At 39.0% G+C, this 17,132-nt stretch overlaps 1 long non-coding RNA gene across 1 annotated transcript; it reads left to right on the forward strand.

Annotated features, from left to right (window-relative positions):
• The first annotated feature begins 405 nt into the window (after positions 1–405).
• On the forward strand, positions 406–16,215 carry LOC134529355 (uncharacterized). The gene is made up of 2 exons (XR_010074546.1): positions 406–677; positions 15,771–16,215. It is a non-coding gene; the product is annotated as an uncharacterized LOC134529355 (long non-coding RNA).
• Positions 16,216–17,132: the final 917 nt, after the last annotated feature.

Below are 17,132 nucleotides of genomic sequence, written 5' to 3' on the forward strand. Positions count from 1 at the left end.
ACACACACACACATATTAATAGCCAAATACAGCTAAGGAAGAGCTTCATCCTCTGTACTGCTGTCGTCAGCAGAATTTAGCACATTCGCAGAAGTCAAAGTACTGGTCCTGGGATACAAAGATGTCTTTGTCATGCGGCCAACCATGCTTTTGGTTGGAGTGAAGCCTGTACAGCATCCAGACATCTTCACTGTTTGTCTTGCTTGAAGTGTTCCATTAATCGTGGAAGTAATCATGCGATTGGGCTTTGCAGTTTTCATGTCATTAACTTGGAAAAAAATTCTCTCTGCATCAGCATTGGCATGAGGTATGGACAAAACAGAGAGAGAGCGAAGTGAGGGAGCGCCTTGAACACATAATTCCCATGGTCATGCTTGAGCAAGACGTCGCTGAAAGATAGCAGTGTGTGTGGCTGTGTAATCAGAGATCCCAGTCCTTGCATTTAGCACCGAAACTGTGTTATCTACTGCTCTTATTACACCGAGCTCTCTGCGGTAGTTCCGAGTGGTACCGTTTGGAGCGCTAAACGCTGCCGCAATTGTCGCCGTGGAAGAGGAAGATTCTTCCTTCCATTATTGAAGCCCAAGAGTAACAATGCGTCTCGTGTACGCCGGTCACGTGTACGTGTTGTGAATATTTTTTGTAGCACGAGTTATTGTGAAGTGGGGCAGCATAAGGTATGTATCAATTTCCTGTTTTTTTTTTTTTTTAATAATTTGGGTACGTAGTATAGTGGTCACTATGTGTTGAAGGTCTGTAACTACATTGTTTGCTAGTTTATTTTGTTTTTTCGTAATTGATATTGCGACGAGAAGCATTTGGCTTCTTTATAAATAAGCCTTGTATAATAATTATTCGTCATTTTATTTTGGTTCTGGCAATAAAGCTTTGCAAAGCAATTATATTGTTGGTAAATGTGATAAAGGGGCTTTAGTTAAAATAATTTTAAGAATGCAAACCGAAAGCTAGGTACGAGGTTTTTAGTCTAATAATGTCCTGGTGTGCAATACTTTGCCCGATAAATAAGTTACAGAGCATTTTGTGCAAAAAATTCTAATGCGGGGATAACTTTTCAAATCACACTTTTAATTTAGGTATATAGCTTTAAATGAGTGCACAACAAATACTTAATATGAAAATTTAAGATAACGAATGAATCCTTCAATATTTAGGCAAAAACTTTTGACCTATTGCATTTGCTATTTACCAGTCTATAGGACTAATGATTTTAGAATATTAAAAATATTATTATTAAACATACTAATGTTTTCCAAAATATGTAGTACAATTATTTAATATAGCATTGTATTTTAATTAAACAAGTTTAACTTACTACTGAAACGTTGGGTTTTATATATGTATATGTATATATATTTTTTATTTATTATTATTTGAGTGCCTACCAACAGTCAAAGCATTTAACAGGTGGGCACTTAACAAATATTACATAAATAAATAACAATAACATACACAAAACACAATAATAAACACAACAATAAAATGGGACAACACAAACATAAACACATGACAAAAGACACATATAAGATTATAATAGCTAAATTTGTCAATTTTTAATTAATTCTTATTAATGAAATAACAATAAAACATTATTTACATCAGAAGTTATCTTAACTGCAAGAAAATTAATAATTCTAAATGTCTTTCATTGAGATTTTTGCACTTTGGAAAGGGTCTAAATCTTTCAAAATATCATTGCAATTATCAGTACACCGTTTTGATAGTTCATTTTTTATGTGATACGTTCGAAAGGGTCGCATTGTTCTATGATTGAATGAAGGAACTCGAAGACCAATTTTGTTTAATATTTCAGTGCTGTGGTAAACATTTATAAAACAATTTATTACAAAAACAGTATCAGAAACTTTCCTTCTAAACTGCAGTGTATGCGTGTTCAGGATTTCAAGGGTTAAGTCGAAGTTAAAATTCTCTGAATTATCATGTATTAAATGTTTGTTATAAATGTATCTAAACAATTTATTTTGTATATTTTCAAGTCTATTTGAGTCAGTGGTAGTTATAGAGTTCCAGATGACAGAGCCATACTCTAATATCGATCTTACTAAGGTAAAATAAAGACTAATTACAGAATCAGAAGAGCTAGCCAAATAAGTAAAATATTTTATAAGCCCAATTATTTTGTTTGCACTTGCAATTAAATTATCCACGTGGTGATGAAAGTAAAATTTTGAATCTAGGAGAATACCTAGATCACGCATACAATAAGTTCTCTGTATCATGTTATGTTTAATACATGGTTAAAATTTTCTGTATATGTTTTCCTTGAATATGATATTATTTTAATCTTCTTAAGATTTAATTTCATTCCGTTAGTTTGACACCACTTAGTTACATTATTTATATCTTCTTGCAACAATATACAATCACTTGGTGTTCTAATGGTAAATGGTACTATATATATTTAGATGTGTATATATACACAGGGGCGTAGTCAGGGGGGGGGGGGTTTAGGGGTTCAACCCCCCCCCCCTTAGCACCAAATCTTTAATTAATTTCTTATTCATCACTCAAACAAATTTCATATTAAAATTAATAAAAATTTTTACCATTACAATATTTAAATTTAAGTATCGAAAACTGCTAAAATAGCACTATTTTACACCTTAAAATCCCAATTTTCCCGGGGGAGGACCCCCAGACCGCCCGCTTTAATACGGGGGGGGGGGGGGGCGCATGCTTCTTAACACCCCCCATACGCAAATCCTGGCTACGCCACTGTATATACACATATATGTGTGTATATATACACACATACATATATATATACACTCACACACATATACACACACACACACACTTATACGTGGCTAGGGCCCCATTCGAGGACCTACTCCCTTTAGGTGAATCAGAGGACTCGGAAGCAACTGACCTGAGACAGTGTTTGCGAGGACAATCGTCTTAACAAGTGAACGAGAGGACCTTTCAATGCGAGGACCTACTGCAGTGTGGCTTCGAATGGTACCATTGTTGGTTTAATCGTTTCACTTGTCAATAATATACACTTTTTAAATTTTTTTATTTGCGATTTCAGGAAAAATGCAGTTTATCATTACCGAATAAATGCTATATTTTTGCTAAAATAAAGTTTTTATAATCCTTGTTTTTAGTACTATGTAATCACGTGTGAATTAAAAGTATTTTAATAAATTATGCAAATTCATGTTCTTTGGCCTATAAAGAAAGAAAATAAATTGCACACTTTTGGCTTGTTTCTTCAATTAATATAATATAAATATTCCCAGAAGTTGTTTAGGCCTAATCCTAGATTGGTAAATTAAAACATCTATAATGTGAAACTTTGTATTTTATAAATGATATCTAAAGTCGTATAATGGAAATCGGGAAACACTTGTGTATTATCGCTTGCACAAGATTGAAAATAAATTCTTTGCTAAGCGGGGAAACAGTCTCGCAGCTTTGTCTTACAGGTGGTTGTGGCGAACGTCCAAAGCAAGTAAATATGCGTGACAAAGAAATATTTCCTGCGAAAATTGCCAGATATGTAAAAGTATGATGGATTTTTAAATTCATTAGCTATGACCAGGGGCGTTGGGAACTGGGGGGGGGGGGGGGTTGTAGGAATCCATTCCTCCCCCCCCCCCCCCCAAATGTTTGGAATGTTTTTTACTCGAGTTGCGTTTGTTATTTTAGCATTCAAAAATTAATAATATTTATAGCAGTACAATATTCAATGTTATATCATTAAAACTGCTAAAATAGACCCATTTTTAAGCTAAAAATCAAAATTTTTGCGGGGGTGGACCCCCGGACCACCCGCTTTATAAGGAGGACGGGTGAATAGCCAAATGTTTAATTCCCCCCCCCCCCCCCCAAACTAAAATCCTGGTTACGCCTTTGGCTAAGACTATTTTAATGTACATTGTTATAATAATCAAAACACGAAATACATGCTGCATGAATGAATAGAGGCAGATTATTTCCAAACACATTTTAGTGTCGCGAACAATAAATTTGTTTGTTACCGTATTTATTTTTGCTGTATTTTGTGTTAGTAAGCCTTGTGTATTTGAAGAGTTAGTGAGGTTCTAATATCACACACTGCGCGCATTACAGTGAATATAAGGACGTCTTCAATTGTAACAGTCTAAACGAGGACCCTTACACATGTGTGTTAGTAACCTTGTGCGTTTAAGGCGTTTGCGAGGACTTAATATCACACACTGCACGCATTACAGTGAATATATGGACGTCTTCAATTTTAACATTCTAAACGAGGACACATTTCTTCGCAGCTTGGTTGCAAAGGATATCACCGGGACGTGTTTATATGACCCTCGCTCAAGTCGCTCCCTCTACTAGCCCTCCTTTTCGTTGAACTCACCCCATTCCCGTTATCTTTTTGCTTGTATATGTCTCCGAGCAAGACGAAGTACAATCCTACAACTTTTAATTCGATAGCTGTGTGTGTGGAGGAGTTTTTAGTTTTTCGGGTTCTCGTTTACACAAAGGCATCCCTATCATGGTCTGATAAGCGATATGCGACGTTTCCCTTCTTCGATTCCAGAGGAAGCGAGTGGCGTGGGTAAGTGTGGCAGTGCTGGGCTGCGTGGGCCGAGGTCACTGTGAATGTAATAATTGTGCCGGCAGTGAGGCTGGTTGGGTGCGGGGCTGCGGCCCAAATAGCGATATAAAATGTAAAAGTTTTGGCGAGTGACTAAATTTACCGGACACAGACAGCACCCGGGCCTTATAACGCTTTTTTAATAACAAGTAATTTTATTTTCTTTCGGTTCACTTAAATTTCTTTTTTTCTAATTTTTTTTTCCCGCCCGTGTCCGTAGGCCGTTTGGGTGAGGGAGGCCCAAGCCTCCCACCCCACTTCGTAAAGTTTTTCGCCGTGAGTCTGTGTACCGCGTGCAGTTTCATGTTTTAATTTCCTAGTTTCTCAGTTCGAAGCATCTACTAATTATCTGACGTCTTGTAAACCGAGTTCAGTCGTGGCTTCAAAAATAATGTAAACTGACATTTTGTAAATTTTGTAAAATTAATTGAATAATCAATTTCTTCAGAAAATCCAAATCTTTAATTTCACCACCGAGATAAACATTCCACCTTCATCTTAAAAGAAAAGGTTTCGTCTGTGTTTTGTCAATCATGGCCGTCATGGCCGACCATTAAGAGGCCTATACAGACAGTCTTCAGGTCGTGATTGTAGGGCCTTTTCTTAAGAAGAATTTGCAGCTTCTCATTACAGATAAAACTGTCATGTTTTTTGTATATAGAGAAAGGATGAATGGGTCGAACTATAATTTTTATAATGCTTTTTAAAATTCGTAACATAGGTAAAACTATTTCCGAATGTGTGGTTTTACGCAGCTGTTTTATGTATCGTGTGTAATGCATACAAAAAAGTAGACTCACACAACGATAGAGTATTAGTCGTTGATTAAAATGGTGTAAAAAAAAAGTACATAGGTCACCGCTGAAAATCTCCCAGAATTCTTCTTCAACGAAATGCATTTCCGCACATTTATTCTGCCGCGAAGTGTCTCCCTCGCGCGGCGTATTCTTCAGCCGGCGACTGAAGCCGAGGAGTGGAGCGAGCGGCTGCTGTGAAGGCAGCGGAGGGGAAGTTCGTCTGACGGCTGCTCGGTCGCCTTATCAGCGCGTCGGGGTATCGGATATCGCGATAAGCACATGTGTTCGCAGGAAAAGTGTCTACCGCTGAGGCCACCTAGTCGGGAAGTAATAAACAAACGCGGCTCCAGAGGAAGGGCGCAGGGGGCGATAGCCTCTTCCGAGCCCAAATTTTACTTCTTATTTCTTTGTAGGGAATATTAATGTTAACTTAAATACTTTCGTAAATGTGCTAAACTCTTCTTTCAATCAAAATTTGTACGAAAATACTACATTTCAGTATTTGAGACCATATATTTGGTGAATATCCCAAGGGCAATGTCATGATTATTAACTGCATCCTCGTGTGTGTGAGAGCCCTGCCCGAGAGGTCTTCCTGGAGCCGCCATTTGGTAAGAAATTCTAGGATTCAGGCAGTTATTACCAGAGAAAACCTCAACCACGCTTTATATTAGCTTCACCTGTATGATTGTATGTTTGTAACCGACTCCTTTGGGTGTGATTTTGACCCACTTTAAACGGTCAGATTTAATTCAAACTTTGTAGATTTATCGAGGACCGATGACAATACACTAATTTAATAAGATTATTCCATTATTTAATTTGCAAAATAAGATTTTTGTCAATTTATATAATTTTCATCTATAGTCGATAAGGCAGGAATTTATGTTAAAATTAATTTCCAACCATTATCTTTAGCCGATTTCTCTAATATTAATAAATTTCCGAATACCAAAGAGAATTTTCAATTCAACAAAATAAGCAGGAATTTAAATTTACAGTTTTTTGAGGAAAGAGCCTTGTTTGCTGTTGTAATGAATGGTGATTGAGTTACCTATTAATTTTGTTCTAATAAAAATAATAGTTTAAAAAAAAGAAAATACACTTTTATAAATAAACTAAACTAAATAGTTGAAAATAATTAATAGTTCAAAAAACTAAAAAAACATGCTTTGTATAAAAAACCAAACTAGTAAATATAAATTATAACAAAAAAAATTAATTTTTTTTTAATAGGTTTCAATTAAGAATAGTGTGAAAATTTGTATTAAATATAAATTAATAATAGTATAAATAAGAAAAAATTACACACAAACTTGACTCTTTCCGCAGTAGGGCTTACATTAAAGATTTGAACATTTATAATAAACACTTGCGTAGGTGGTGCTTGAGGCACCGATAACGAATAATAGCTTTTAATCTAGAATTAATTGAATAGCATAATTTTAACGAAGCAGCTTTTAGACGCACGAGTTTGTGAGATGAGAAAATATCTAAATTAAGTAATAGGGATGATTACATATGGAGCCTAATGAAAAGCTTCATTAATAAAGTAGAGAAAATACCACCGCTTAAATTATTAAAATTTTTCATAAATACGATGTAACCTGCAGTTCTCAGTATTTTAGCAAACAAAAAAATAAGGGTATCATTAGTTTTAAAAATTGTATATGTTAATGTACTAAATTTGCTACTTACCAATATTTTTACAAAACAAAATATATTTAAGTTAACTAGTTTATCTTCATCGTATGAAGTTAGTGTACTGATGCACTATTTTGGGAGAATTTCCTTTTAATTTCATACTGTTGTGTCCATAAATTTAGGCTGTACATTGATAATGGAATGTATAGATGTGTAAGTGGATCAGTCATCAAACTGTAACTGCATAGAAGTATGTGTTAATTCTTCTTCATCGTTATCATCAACATCATCATCAATGTTCCACTCCTGTTCACCATGTTGTTTACAAGTCTCCTTGTCATCCTGCCTTAGTACATTTCCCCCCTCTCCACATCCTCCCAGGTCCATCCTCTTAGCTCCACTTATTCTCTCACTGTCTCTGTCAATCTTTTTCTGGCTCTTATTCATTCACCTTGCAAATAGTACATATTCTATTCTAATCAAAAACTGCGTGTCCATCATGATTATACACGCCAAAAACTGCCACACACACTGTTCCATCGTTTATATTTTTGCTTGCACATAAGAAATTACATTGAGGTAAAACGAAAATATAATTAAACCTTCAGTTTCACGCAGCTACTTACCCAAACAAAAATTTACGTGTTGTATAGTATGCTTTCTACAATTCCCCTTCCCCTTCTGATTTCTGTGATCCATGTTCTTCCTACTTATCATCAGCTACGTTCAAGGGAGAAGAGTGTGACACATGGTAGAGGCAGTAGTAGTATATTGGAGTTATTGCATATAGATTATAGAAGCCTGTGTCACTGTCATAAAAACTTTATACATCATAGGTTTAAATTTTTGGTGGAATATTTTACAGATTTTTGGTGTTTCCTCAAAAATGTTCTCCCAGTTAAAATGCTTGCTCTGATTTCGTGCTATTATACTTTGTAGCGATTTGAAATGCGCGCGTCATCGCGGGCCTCCGGCACTTCGCTCCCCTCATCCTTCTCCCTCCTTTTCTCCCCCTCCTAGTGTTTGTTCAATTTGTACTCGTTTCCCCCACCCTTTCAATATGCGCATGCACGCGCTGCGGCGCGAGTTTATAAAATCTGCTGCAGACATGATTAGGGTCTTCTTCTACTGGTAGCCTTTGTGAGGCTTGGTTGTCAGCAGTAGCTGACCAGTTGTTAATTTCACTAGCATGTAGTCCGAGAGCTTCGACTTAGTGTTCGTGCGTGTGCGACCTCAGGGGAGAAATGTAAGTTGAATCGAGTCGTTAGTGAGGCGGTGGCCCTCACCCTAATGTAGAATCAGTATTGTTTAAATTTGTTCTGTCTAAATTCCTTTTCGGCCGCCACCATCAAAAATGCTTTAAATGTAAATTTAACTTAACCTTCGCTTCCGTTTTTCTGTTTCTACCTGTCTCCCCCTGAGACGTCTTCGCACGTATTTGTTTGGTACTGCTTTTCAAAGAATAATGTAACTTTTTTCTTTCGTGTACCTGCACTTTGCAGTAGTTTTGTAAATGTAACATTTTTTGTAATATAACTTCAGACAAGGAAATTATGTCCCTTTTTGACGATCGTTGATTGGATCGTTCACTGTGTAGCCGGCTTACCCATGCAAATTATAATTGTCAACTAACTCGTTTTGTCAGAAATGTTAACGTAATATTTATTATGTATTAAAATTGAATTTGTTCTTGCGTTAAACGTAACTGTATCTGAATATTAACGTAATATTGATTATGAATTAATATTGAATTTGAATAAAATGTCTGTGTACCTGAAACCTTTAACCTTGATTACCCAACTGCTCCAATCACGTAATCCGCAGTCCTAGCCAGGCTCTGGTCTTCCTTCAATCCCTAATAGGCCCCCACCTATTGCAACTGCGAAACTCTGCTGCAGGACTGTGTGTACTTACGTGTTTCTGTTCTATTTTTCATGCACTATGGGGACTCCGGCAACTGGGTGGATTTACCGTTTGCGGAGAGACGACCTCATCCAGGTTTTGACTGAGGAAGCCGTTCCTTTCGAGGAGGACGCAAATGTGGCGACCCTTCGTGGATTGCTGGTCAGGCACGTGCGCGGCGCCTGGGAGTCGTCAGACGAGGTACAGTTTCGGCAAGTCCCCACCCCCGCTAATCCAGTTGAGAATAATTCCAGATTTAATGAAAAGATTTCTTTTTCTAATTTGAAACTTCTCCCACGTCTTAATAGTTGTGAACCGTGTGCAGTTCTTGATTTTCTGAGTGCCGCGGCACGTTTAGCTGGTTTAAAGTTAGTCAGTGAGGCGGAGTTTTTGAAAGCTCTCCTGAGCCTGTGTGGGCCGGCATTTTTGCCACTGCTCACTGACGTCATGAATCAGAATCAGACCTTCGCACAGTTCAAGACGTCTGTGCTACAGTTTGCCTGTCCGCCTCGTGTGCTAGAAACGTGTAAACGTGAACTTGTATTCAGGTTTCAGAGGCCTGAGGAGCCCTTGTTGCAATTCATCAATTCTGTTGCGGCCTATGCTGAGGTACTGGAGTTGAACCTCCCTGAGGCGGAATTAACGCAATCTATTGTTAGCAACGTGTCTCCACTGGTCTTACAGCATAGCGCCATGCTTAGCCCTCCCTCCAATCTGAGTACTCTCCGTAAGTGGAGCGCAGAAGTGGAAAATAGATTGCTAACTGTCAAAAAATACCACGAGGATTTTCACTCAAAGGCCTCGCCAGGTAGTTTTGTTCCTGTTTCTAATTTTAATTCTAATTCTAAATTCAATTCTCCTAAATGCAATTCTCCTAATGTTCAGTTTACGTCTCAAGTCAACACCGTACCCGCTCGCGCGGTGCGCGCATCGCGGCCCGTTGAGTGTGCGGCTAGTGTAAGTGATCCCTCTGTCGGGGCGAGTTTTGCCGCCGGCAGACGTCATGAGTCTGCTAATGCGCCCGGCCCGTCCTCCAACCGTCCCAGGTGTGCCAACTGCTGTACTTACGGCCACGCGGTGTCTGAGTGCACGCAGCCCGCTGTGAGCCGTGAGCAGCGAACATGCTTTCGTTGTAAGCGCACTGGGCATTACAGAAATCAATGTCCGGGAAACGGGTCTTGACCGGGCGTGCGAGTGGTCGCCACGGTCGTCGCTTGAGGAAAGCCGCTCATTACTCGTACAATAATTTTGTACACGTTCGTCTGTTTGGAAATAATATTCCGGCCTTAATTGATTCCGGTGCTACCCGTTCCTTGATTAGTTCCGAATTGTTCGATGCATGTTGCATCAAACATCCGTATTTGTTAAGCCGTGTTTGTACCGGCTCTGACGTGAAAATTTGTGTAGCCAACGGCGTAATTGTTACGTCAGACGTCGAAGTTGAAATGCACATTAAGATCGCGGGTTTCTCTTGGAACTGGCACTTTAATGTTGTTCCCGGGTTATGTCACCCGCTTATTCTAGGTTTAGATTTTCTGGGAAAGACGCGATGTTTGTTAGACGTCGCGAACCAGGAACTGGTTTTTGGTTTTCATCCTGAACGTAAAATTAAACTTATTCCTCATGACTCCGCTCCTATCGTCATGTCGTGCGCCGACAAGTCTGACGTCATAAGTAGGGACGCGGTCATTGCTGACGTCATGAACAGGTATTCTGACGTAATTAACAACGGGATAGGCAGGTGTGACGTCATGCCCTATAAATTTTATTTAAAGGACACGACTCCTGTTAGGGCTAAAGGACATAAAATTTCTCCTCCTAAATTGCAAAAGTTGAAAAACATTATCGATAGACTCCTAGAAGCAGGAGTTATTGCTCCGTCTGTTTCCGATTTCTGTTCGCCTTCCTTTTTAGTCCCTAAAAAGGAAGCGGGGGAATTCCGGCTGGTACACAATTACAAGGAACTGAATGACAAAATTAAGGAGGACAGCTACGAGTTGCCGACCGTAGAGAGCGCCCTTCAACATTTAGGGAAAGCCGCAATATTTTCCGTCATTGATCTAAATGCTAGTTTCCACCAATGTTTGTTGCATCCTGACTGTCGTAAATATACTGCATTTTCTACCCCGTGGGGGCAATTTCAATTTAATCGTGTGCCTATGGGTGTGTCTTTTGGTAGCCAGGCTATGAGCCGAGTGCTAGATCATATTCTAGGTGACTTAAAATTTAAATCAGTCTTCAATTACATCGACGATATTATCGTCTACAGTGATAACCTGGAACAACACAAACAACATTTGTGTCAGGTGTTTGATCGTCTCAGAGCCGCTAACTTGACAGTTAATCCCGACAAAATTCATTTGGGAAAAGATTACGTAAAATTTTTAGGCTTCATTATTTCACAAGGCAAACTCATAATGGACCCCGATAAAGTTTCCCCCATCGTAAACTTTCCTCCTCCTAGGAATGTCAGAGGAGTTCAGAGATTTCTCGGCATGACGGGATATTATTCTCGTTTCATCCCCGATTACGCCGCAGTATGTGGTCCGCTTAATAATTTACGTAAAAAGAATGTTGTTTTTGAGTGGGGCGACGCTCAACGGAAGGCCTTTGACAGTCTTAAGGCCTTAATCTCTTCCCCCCCTGTCTTGGTTCTACCTGATTTTCAACGCAGATTCGCCCTCCAGGTAGATGCATCAAGCATCGCGGTAGGTGCTGTATTGGGGCATATTGAAAACGATAGGTTGCGCCCTATTGCCTATGCCAGTAGAACACTTACTGACGGGGAACGACGTCTGGGCACCTATGAAAAGGAAGCCTTAGCATGTTTGTTTGGCGTCGAGAAATTCGCGTCATATCTCGATTGTCACGAGTTCGATCTTTTTACGGACACAAGCGCTTAGTTGGCTGTTTAACCATCCGAATCAGCTCGGTAAACTAGGGCGCTGGGTGTTAAGACTGTCCCGCTTCAAATTCAAACTGCATCATATTAAGGGTAGTGACAACGTTGTGGCAGATGCGCTTTCGCGAATGTTTTCGCCCGATGAATTTGCGACTCGTGTTTCGTCCGCGGATTAAACACAGCCGATTTGTGCAGCTGTTTGCAAAATATTTCCGGAATCATTCCTTAGCATTCGTCAGTGTCAACAGGAGGATCCTTTGTGTGTTCAAATCAAGAAGGATTTGAGTGCCGGTAAAGCCGTGCCATATGTTGAGGAGCAGGGTGTTGTTTACTATACCGGGACAACTGGTAGAAAAAGGAAGGCTGTTGTTCCTGCATCCCTACGCCCTATGGTTCTAAAGTATTTTCACGATTCCTTATTGGGTGCACATTTGGGCATCGACAAAACGTTCCGTCGAATTAGTGCACATTTAGCTTGGCCTGAATTGCGAGCTGATGTACAAAAACACGTGCGAACTTGTCGAGATTGTCAAGTCTCAAAACCGCCGCAGTGTACCAAAGTCGGCTTGTATTGTGCTGATGCTCCTGTTGCCTCCTGGCATGTGCTTCACATTGACATTTTTGGTCCCCTAACACATTCTAAAAAGGGTAACAATTGTATTTTGGTTATTCTGGACATTTTTTTGAAATTTGTGTTGCTAATCCCCTTAAAGAACATGAAAGTAAACAGTATTGTTAAAGCCTTGCGAGATCAGGTATGGAAATTATTTGGTGCTCCTGCCATGATCACGTGTGATAACGCACGTTACTTCCGCTCTGTACTGTTCAAAGACATGTGTTTTCAATGGGCCATTAAGCCTATTTACAGTAGTCCTTACTGTCCCCAGGGAAACCAATCCGAGCGAGTCAATAAAGTGCTTAAGAGCATTCTTACTGCTTTCTACAGGGATGATCAGTCGCTATGGGACAGCGATCTTGATTTTATCAACGTAGGCCTTAATTCAGCTGTGCATTCCGCTACTCGATTCCCTCCTTCAATTCCGTTTCTAGGTAGGGAGCTTACCCACCCCCTCCTTAACCTGTGGGGACTGCCGCCCCTGGAGGCTGCCTCGGATGACGAGTCACTGGAGGCCGTGCTGGATAGTGTGGCTTGCAATCTCACGAAGGCTCGTCAAGCCGTGGCTAGTTCATATAACGCTTCCCAGAAGCCCCATGGCTTTTCTGTTGGACAGTTGGTCCTTGTAAAGAATTTTGTGCTACCTAATTTAGCTGAAAAGATTAATGTTAAATTAATCCCACCTTATGTGGGACCGTTTGTTATCAATAAATTTCTTGGTGAGAACACTGTCTTGATGTATAGTACTTCTGGATCTAAAAAATTTAGAAAGGCCCATGTGTGGCAATTGAAAAAGTTTAATGCATAATTAAAGGGTTTGCTGTTGTTTTGGCGTGCGCGTCTGGTTTTGTGTTTCTTTTTTTTTCAGTTTGGTTTGGTTATCGTTCCTCCCCCCTCCTTCCGCGTCGCGGATGCCGTGCCCTCAAGAGGATCTGCGCAGCTACGGACCTGAGGCTCCTCCGCCTGCCCGCTCCGTCGTGGTCACTGGTGTCCGCCCGCTATTCGCTGCGTCTACGAGGCCGCCCGCCTCTTTCGCTGTCCGAGTCCGTGGATGCGTCCATGCGACTCCGTCATTTGGAGTTCCGTATCAGCATGATGCTGTGCGGCTCTTCCCTGGCTCGCCCCGAGGCGCTCTGAGTCGCCGCGGTTGAGGGATGCTGCCCCTCGGTGAGCGAGCGGCCGGCTGCTCTGCCGTGCTGGTGTGCCGGCGTGTTGGCGTGAGACTTGTCCCGCCAGCCTGGAGCCATGATGCATGCCGCATGCGAGCCTGTACGATGGCAATGGCACCTAGAAGCCCTCGTCCCCTGTGAGCATGCAACCCGCTCGACAGGGAAGCGAGGCGAAGAGTCGACCCTGCCAGGCGCCATCGGCATCAGCTGTTGCGGGGACGCCTGCTTCGGTTACGTCCGGAATTGCGTCTGGCTGTCGACGAACGAGCTTGAGAGCTCGTTGCTACAAATTGTAACAAAAATGAACTTTTCTGGGACGTCCCTCAAGATCAAGAAAAGTCTTCAGCGCTGAAGATGCTCCCATTGGTCGTTGTACTAGACCTATGTAATCCTTCAAGAATCTTTGGCCAATTTATACGGCGTGTAAACTTTGTATGTTTAGACTTAGACTGACAGTTGAAATTGTGCTCGTCATGAAAATAAACATTATCATTAAAATTACAGTAACATTATGAAGATGGAGAAGATGGAAAAGGGCGGCGGGTACCGTGGTTTAAGGGCAGGGGAGTTGTAGCGATTTGAAATGCGCGCGTCATCGCGGGCCTCCGGCACTTCGCTCCCCTCATCCTTCTCCCTCCTTTTCTCCCCCTCCTAGTGTTTGTTCAATTTGTACTCGTTTCCCCCACCCTTTCAATATGCGCATGCACGCGCTGCGGCGCGAGTTTATAAAATCTGCTGCAGACATGATTAGGGTCTTCTTCTACTGGTAGCCTTTGTGAGGCTTGGTTGTCAGCAGTAGCTGACCAGTTGTTAATTTCACTAGCATGTAGTCCGAGAGCTTCGACTTAGTGTTCGTGCGTGTGCGACCTCAGGGGAGAAATGTAAGTTGAATCGAGTCGTTAGTGAGGCGGTGGCCCTCACCCTAATGTAGAATCAGTATTGTTTAAATTTGTTCTGTCTAAATTCCTTTTCGGCCGCCACCATCAAAAATGCTTTAAATGTAAATTTAACTTAACCTTCGCTTCCGTTTTTCTGTTTCTACCTGTCTCCCCCTGAGACGTCTTCGCACGTATTTGTTTGGTACTGCTTTTCAAAGAATAATGTAACTTTTTTCTTTTGTGTACCTGCACTTTGCAGTAGTTTTGTAAATGTAACATTTTTTGTAATATAACTTCAGACAAGGAAATTATGTCCCTTTTTGACGATCGTTGATTGGATCGTTCACTGTGTAGCCGGCTTACCCATGCAAATTATAATTGTCAACTAACTCGTTTTGTCAGAAATGTTAACGTAATATTTATTATGTATTAAAATTGAATTTGTTCTTGCGTTAAACGTAACTGTATCTGAATATTAACGTAATATTGATTATGAATTAATATTGAATTTGAATAAAACGTCTGTGTACCTGAAACCTTTAACCTTGATTACCCAACTGCTCCAATCACGTAATCCGCAGTCCTAGCCAGGCTCTGGTCTTCCTTCAATCCCTAATAGGCCCCCACCTATTACAACTTTAAGCTACTTCCCAAGCAAATCTCATCCGGAAAAAAAAAATATTCAGTGTACTTTCTCAGTTTTTGGGTGTTGCTTTCAAATTTCAGTTTTCAGTTTAAAGTTTGCCAAATGTTGCATCATACATAATTTATCTTTTTTCAGAGATATAATATATTTTTTCTTGTTTAATACTCTCATAAATTTTTAAAGAAATCTTAATATTTTAACCACATCGGATACTATCTACTATAAATATGGAATACCAAAATTAAGGTCTGCATACAATAAATACATAAATTGCTTTTGTACTAATACTAATGATATGAATGGTAATATACATTTCTAACAGAGTACATATCAATATAGGCTATAAAAGTAAGTAACTTATAGAATAATTAATTTAAATGAAGTTCGTAACTATTAAATTGAGATGTGAAGGTGCATTAGGGTTAATCGCCAATGGTAATAAAATTTAAAAAATATGACAAATTGTACTTGTAGATGACAATTTGCTATTTTATTTGTAGAGTTAAAATATAATATTCAGTGGTAAGTGAAGGCTTGATAAAATGTTTTTATTTACAGTGCACTAAACTAATATTCATTTTTTTATGTTTTACAGACTTGTGTTCCATATAAATGGAGAAGGATCTAAGGTTAAAAGAGTCAAACGACAACCAGCTGCTGTACACACAAGAGTGGCGTCATTAATAGAGGCTCTGACTCATTTTAAAGAAATGTGGAGATTGTAAATAGTAAAATGATTTTTTTTAAATGTTGATATGTACCTCTATAAATGTAAGTTTTAATGTTGATAATGCACACCTATGAATGTAAACCTGTGTCACATTTCTTTATTGTTTATAAAAAAAGATTTAGTGATTTGTTATAGCCATTTTGTATTATTTCAGCTTTGTGATTATAAATTTTAAGCTGTTTTTTTTAGTTGAGCTATTTTTAATATGTTTGATGGTAACGGAGCATACTATGTAAATTGTGGTGTATTCGGACTTGTTTATTGTATTATTGTTAGTGTGTTACCAATAAATTCTTATTTGCAATTATTATTTGGGGTTTAAAACTTTAAATTTGTAAAGGTACTGTGCTTCTATTGATAATAGGATAATAATTTATGCGTGATGTTAGTTATTTATAACAAGTATTTATTTTCTAGAGATTAACTTTTTTGAAACCTTTTACAGTCAATGCCCATACCGACAAGCCATGTCCTCAAGAAACTTGCCTTTGTTGCATTGTTTTTCTTTAAGATTGTGCTTAACTGTAAATAGCGTAAAACAGTCACTTTTTAAACATGAAATATTGTTTCGTGGTATAGGAACACTTTTCCTGAAGACAATGGTCTAGATACAAGTGTTTACAATGACAATTTCAGATTTTTTTAATTTTCATCTTTGATGGGTTTATTGTAATACAATGAAGTGTTAAACTCATTTACTCAATAATTAATTCATCAACGCACAGCCCAAATCGTTGGATCTAGACCAATGGGTTTTTTTTTAGCAAATTTTTCAATTTTGCAAAATTTGATAAGAGGGTGAAAGGCAGTAGAATGTTTTTTTCTTTTCTTTCCCTTAAATTACCTAATGTATCGAGGTGTTATTTTTTTAAGTAGGAGGCTTATGTAAATATCTAAAGTATTTTCAGAATTTTTCTAAATTCTAACTTTTAAACCGTTAAAAAAACAAAATAGGTTTCTAATTAATAATATGTATCTGTTAAATTTGTTGAGATGATGTCTTGATAAGAATTAAGGTTGTGAACATTTTTAAAAATAAGTTTCTGGATTTTATGAAATTTGAAACTTAATGATGTGAAAAGCAGTAAAATGTTAAGACTCCTGTAAAATGAGCATGACCATGGAGAAATAAGCAGTTACTTTTTGCCATATTCAGAGATAAACCTCTTTGGTGTGGGCCTGTACTCGAGAAAAAATTCTAACGATCTCCTTGAAGCATTGTCGAGT

The sequence above is a fragment of the Bacillus rossius genome, chromosome 2 (genome assembly GCF_032445375.1).
Source record: "Bacillus rossius redtenbacheri isolate Brsri chromosome 2, Brsri_v3, whole genome shotgun sequence".
Classification (NCBI taxonomy): Eukaryota; Metazoa; Arthropoda; class Insecta; order Phasmatodea; family Bacillidae; genus Bacillus; species Bacillus rossius.